Source organism: Protobothrops mucrosquamatus, unplaced genomic scaffold (assembly GCF_001527695.2).
Source record: "Protobothrops mucrosquamatus isolate PMUCROS unplaced genomic scaffold, P.Mucros_1.0 scaffold_112, whole genome shotgun sequence".
In the NCBI taxonomy this organism is placed as follows: Eukaryota; Metazoa; Chordata; class Lepidosauria; order Squamata; family Viperidae; genus Protobothrops; species Protobothrops mucrosquamatus.
In genome coordinates, this window is record NW_015386188.1 from 23304 (window position 1) to 29718 (window position 6415).

Here is a 6415-nt window from a genome sequence, read left to right on the forward strand (position 1 = left end):
GCGGGGATTGGCCGAGATGCTGGAGTGGCAGCCGAACCGCCCTGTAGCCGCGCGGAAGGCCTCCCCGGAGCAGGGGAGGGGCGGGATTTCTCAGGGAACAGAGAAGCGGGCAGCGCTCGGCGGCGGCCGTCCTGAGACGGTTGGTCTGTAGCCGCGGTCCCCCTTCCCATTCTCCCGGCCCCCTCACGGGAGCCCGAGGCCTGCCTGGCCGCCAACTCGTCCGCCCAGGCCTGGCCCGGCCTTCTGCCTTTTCCTCAGCGCGGGGATCTGGCGCCCGGAGGAGAAAGACGGGAGCCCCGGACGAGGATTCGCCGCGCCGGCTCTGAGGCGAGGTGCTCACCGGCGGCCGCGGCGGCACGCAGGTGAGAGGTGAGGGGGGGGCTCGAGGCGGGGAGGGAGGGAGGGGGCAGCGCGCGCGGCGTGACGAGAGCCGAGTCTGCGGGAGGGGGGGCGCGCGCGGCAAGAGGGCGGGGCCTGGAGGCGTGTGGCGCGCGCGCTCGAGCGTGCAGGGGAGGGCGGGCCCGGCCGCCGCCTCTCGACCAATCGCGGCTCCTGGTGCTGCCCGGCTCCGCCCCGTCGCTCCCGAACGGCCGCGGCGGGCAGCCGCGCCGCCCCCGCTGTCCCTGCAGGCTCCGCCCCCTTTGCTCCTAGCCTGCCGCGGGGGCGGGCCGCCCGCGAGGCTCCTCCCCCTCCCGTCATGCCTTCCCCCCCTCCGGTGGCGGCATCCGCCTTGGCCCGGCGAGGCTCCTCCCCGGCGACGCGGAGGGGCGGGGCCGAGCCGGTCCCTCCTGCCGCCGCCGCGGGCGGGCTCCTCCGGCCCATCATCCCCAGCCGGGGCGCGGTTCCTCTCTGCGGAGTGCTGCGAGGCCTCTTTCCCCCCTCCGTGGCGTTTGGGGCGGGGGCTGCGACTCCAGATGGGGGGGGCTCCGTTCTTTGATGGGGGGTCCTTTAGCCCTCCCCCTGCCAGCATCGCCCTTGCCCCCCTTTTCTCCCCCTTTTAGGCTAATTCGGGGGGGGGCAGCAGCCACGGTCCAGCACATCTGGAGAGCCACAGCTGGTCAGTTTCCTTCCCTTAAATACCGAATTACAACATCTGGCCCATTGCGATTCCATGGTGATTTTATTATGGTTTTATTTTAATATCTCCTCCATAGTCCACATATATTTTATATTATTTATTTATATATTTATATACATATACACACACACACACACACACAGGTGGTCCTCAAGTTAGACCCACAATGGAGCCCAATCATTTCCACTGCTAAGCTAGACACTCCTTAAGTGAGTTTTGACCCATTTTACGACCTTTCTTGGCAGAGCTGTTAAATGAATCACTGCAGTTCTTTAAGTTAGCAACAGGGTTGTTGAGCGAGTCTGGCTTCTCCATTGATGTGGCTTGTGAGAAAGTCGTAAAAGAGGGTCAGGTGACACACATGCGCGCACACACACACCCTGGGACACTGCAACCGTCATAAATGTGTGTTGGTTGCCAAGCATCCAAATTTTGATCACGTGACCATGGGGATGCTGCAATGGTCATAAGTGTGAAAAACGATCTGAAGTCACTTCTTAAAGTGCCGTTGTAATTTTGGTCACTAAATGAACAGTTGTAAGTTGAGGATAAATATACTGACGCTTCATTCAGACTGTGTATCAGTGATTGCATGAACTCTGTAGATGCTATATGTTAAATAAAGAGAGTGGGAGGAAGGCTGCTGTGCCCCAAATCTGCCCCCTTGCCCATTGCAGCTGGGGGGGTCGTCCTTCTATTGTATGGGGGTCCCAACCCCCTCCCAGGGCTTCCTCACTTCCATCACCGCCTGCTAATTCCCTCCGGTGCTTTTGAACACAAACACACTTGGCTGAGAGACACCCAGCCCTGCTGAAAGGATGGAGCTTCTAAGCAAACGTGTGTGTGTGTGTGTGTGTATACGGAATCTTCCTTAATTGTTGGGGCAGCAAAGAGAAATTAATGTAGGATATTCAAGGCAGGGGATCTAAAGATTGTCTTATTGCAATTTGTAAATGGAAGGGATCTTAGAGACCCTCTAATTTGGTCTTTCCTAAAGAAGTTGGTGGCTTTAAGACAGGGAGACTTCAATTCCCAGAATTCCCCAGCCAGTGTCTTCAAGATGTGGGGGAGTTCAATTCCCAGAAGAGCTGATAACCCATAGGATGCTTTTTAGATCAGTGTTTTTCAACCCTGACAACTTTGAAGATGTGTGGACTTCAATTCCCAGAATTGTCCCCCAACTGGCTGGGGAATTCTGGGAGTTGAAATCCATATATCCTAAAAGTTGCCAACTTTTGAGAAACACTGCAGTCGGATCCCACCCTCTCAACAGCACCGGAATCCACTCCTCCTAAAACACCTTGAGAGATGGGTTATCCAGCCTCTGGATCCACCATTCTTCCTTTGATTATTTCAGTTTTTACTTTGGTGGCTGCATTTTATATGCTGCTCTTTGGGTATCCAATGCTGGGGGTGGGGGCACATCACTGACAGAGAGGGAGGGGAAATGATTGGTCAGTTCTAACCTGAGCACTGAATTGCAAGCAGAAGTGATGAATGCAGCATCCCTGTGTCTGCTGGAGAAATCTTTGAGGATGTGGTGGCAGTCCAGATGCTCTTGCTTAGTGCAGTGTATGGGGACACACTTGTGAGACCTCAGTGGACTTTTGCATATCGGCTCCTTGCTCTTCAGTCAGTTGCTTTGAATCTTGTTTCACTCCCTTGTCTCTCTGCTGGGCTTTCTGTCCTCAGATGCTCCATATCGCCACACCAACAGGCAGCCCTCGGTCAGACACCAGGGTGTGCTAAAATGGGATTTACTCCTATTAAGTCTCCTCTTGAGTGTGCTTTAAATGGAATGATTCAGTGCGCAGCGTTTGTGAGAGGCTGTTTAAATATAATAGTTGTTAGTGGTATGAAATTGTGAGGGCAAGTGGCTGGCGAACCTTTTCCTCTTGTTTATTTCCTATTTTAGGAATGCAAAGCTTAATTAATCCCCTGGTCAGAAATAGATAGCTAGCTTAGCATGGATGAGTGAGCACCTAATATTTCTCTCGGTTATAAGATTGTGGGTTTTGTTTTGTTTTTTTAACTGAGCTAATTTTTTTTTCTTTGAGAAATCTGAGATCTCTTCATGTTTTATTCTGCATTGCTACTTAAATGTGCAGGCTCTATTTGCAAAGTCTTTTGTAATGTTGTTAAGATTCCTTTATGTTTGATTTGCCATCATGATGCTAACTACCGAAAATGCAGTAGTATTTATAGTTCCTTGGGGCTAAAGTTTCATTTTATTTGTTTTTATTTTTCATTTTATTTATTTTGCTGCTTGGATACCAAGAAAAAATGGCTTTGATCATCTGACAAACTGTTGGGTTCGCATAAGTATATTAATTTTAATAATGTATATGTTCATATCTTGAACTAAAAACACAAACTAGGTTTTATAAGCCACGGTAGCTGTGTTTGACTAAATCAGACTTGAACAATGTTTTGGTTTAGTGTAAAATACTTAGATGCAAATCTATTGATTTAGTGGGATAAAGATAGGATGCTAGTCACAGATTATTTTTTTTATTCAAAAGGCTATGCAATTACGAACTCAAAACTCTAGGAACTATACTTAGATGTCACTTACATTACACACTTTATGGCAGGTGAAGAGTTGTTGGACAGAAGCTTTTTAGATCTTGAAAAAAAAGTTGCATTCTGAATTTTCAATTTTTACTGGATTATATTTTACACCTTCCAGTACATCGTAAAATGTACTTCTGTCAGGTATCAATTAGATCCACTATTGCTTCAGTGAGCTTTTCAACCAGTCTGATGCATCAACAATAAAATTAGTTCATGCCTTTATTAATAATATGTATTTCACGGATTGATGTCATAATCCAGCTTTTTTCCAACCTGTGGCATCCCAAATGTGTTGGATCAATAGATACATTGAACTATTGTTAAATATGTCTAGTGTTTCCCCCCCCCCCTCCAAGCTTGGCAACTTTAAGATGTATGGACTTATAGTCTCAGCATCTTCAATTTCCCCCTTACTGGTGAAGGTTCGTCTTTTGATGTGAAATGCATTCTTCAGGTATATTTTCATGGATTAATTTTCATGTGTTCAATGGCTCATTAAACATGTTCAATTATTGCAATGAAATGCCCGAACGTTTGTATAATTCATCTTCACTGCAGGCAGAAAGACAAAAGCACAGTCCACATAGAAGGAATTAATATCTTAACTCCTTAAATATTTTCATTTTAGGTGCTGCAAAAGGGAAATAGGGTAACCTCAGTCAACCTTAAACGGGATGGCCATGCATCTAACACAGATCTGCAGACTTTGGGGTTTAAGCACGGGTACACGTATGTTAATTAGGCCAAAGTATCTTTTCTGTTCTATAAATAAAAACTGATAGTAATCAAAGGCAGATGTTGGCTTCGGCAGGCACAGATTTGATTTGAGGGTGTGAAGGAATGGGGGGGGGGAAACCATCTCATTTAATACATTTGTATTCTGGCAAGTGAGTTTTAAGGAGGTCAGAGGGACAGGGGCTGGTGTCAAAAGAGAAAAGGGTTTCTAATTCTTCAGTATCCCTTCCAGCAGCTCTGTCTGCCTAATCCTGTGGGCAGCTGCTTCAAAGCACGCGCAAGGTGTGTGTTTCGTTGGGAGCAAAAGCATGGGAGGATATTTACTATGCTGCTCTGCTGCTGAATCCAAGTGACTCATTCATGCAACTGTGGTGCCAGTACAGCGTACAATAAATGCTTTAGATGCAATTAGCGCTCTCTCTCTCTCTCTCTCTCTCTCTCTCTCTCTCTCTTCTGACATGTTTCAGAATTAATATGCCAAGGGAAGATGATCCATTACTTAATTCGCCCCCGTTCAGCCTCTTGAGCCACATGGGTTCTTAGATGCTGCAGATTATGATCGAGATATATTTAAAATATATATTTGATTCTGGAAGTTGGAGTCCACAGGTCTTAAAAGTTGCAAAGGATGGACGCCCTTCACTTAGATCAGGGGTAGGCAACCTTGGCTCTTTTATGGCTCGTGGACCTCAACTCCCAGAATTCCTGAGCCAGCATAGCTGGCTCAGGAATTCTGGGAGTTGAGGTCCACGAGTCATAAAAGAGCCAAGGTTGCCTACCCCTGACTTAGATCATTTAAGGCTGAGAGGGGGTGGTTGATTGCCTTTCCAGGTAGTCCTTGACTTAGAACCTTTCGTTTAGTGACCGTTTGAAGTTACAACAGCACTGAAAAAAGTGATTCGTGACCATTTTTCACACTTGCGATCATCGCAGCGTCCCCGTGGTCACATGATCAACATTCGGACGCTTGGCAACTGGCTCAAATTGATGACGGTTGCAATGTCCTGGGGTCAGGTGATCCCCTTTTGCGACCTTCTGACAAGCAAAGTCAATGTGGGAACTCACTTAACAACTCTGTTACTAATTCAACTAATTACTAATTTAAGAGCCGGGGTGGCGCAGTGGTTAGAGTGCAGTACTGCAGGCTAATTCTGCTGACTGCCGACTGCCAGCAGTTCGATTCTCACCAGCTGAAGGTGGACACAGCCTTCCTTCCTTCCAAGGTCGGTAAAATGAGGACCCAGATTGTTTGGGGGAGCAAGATGCTGACTCTGTAAATTGCTTAGAGAAGGCTGTAAAGCACTGTGAAGGGGTATATAAGTGCTATTGATATATCTATTGATCTATCTATCTATCCATCCATCCATCCATGTATCTATCCTCTATCTGTGTAACTGGTTAGAATGCAGTATTGTAGGCAAACTCTGCCCACAGCCAGGAGTTCGATCCTGACGGGTTCAAGGTTGACTCAGCATTCCATCTTTCCGAGCTCAGTAAAATGAGGACCCAGATTGTTGGTGGCCATATGCTGACTCTATAAACCAGTGATGGCGAACCTTTTAGAGACCGAGTGCCCAAACTGCAACCCAAAACCCACTTATGTATCGTCAGGTGCTGGGTGGGCGTGGCCCATTGGGTGGGCGTGGCTGTGGTGGTAACGGTAGACTGGGTGGGACTAAAAAGTTCAATCAATCAATTCCAACTTTGCGAGATCTTTTTTTTCCAGCGAGAAGTTGAAATTGACTGATTGATTGAACCTTTTTTTTTTTTTGTACACACCAGCGGAGGCCTAAAGCGAAAAGGTTTTATAAAACCCAGCTGAAGACCTAGGACTGGGGCGACAGCGAACGTGCCCACAGAGAGGGCTCTGAGCGCCACCTGTGGCACGCATGGCATAGGTTCGCCACCACGGCTATAAACCGTTTAGAGGGGGCTGTAAATTACTGTGAAGCAGTATATAAGTCTGTGCTACTGCTATTAACTGCAGTGATTCATTTAACAACTGTGGCAAGAAAGGTGGTAAAAACG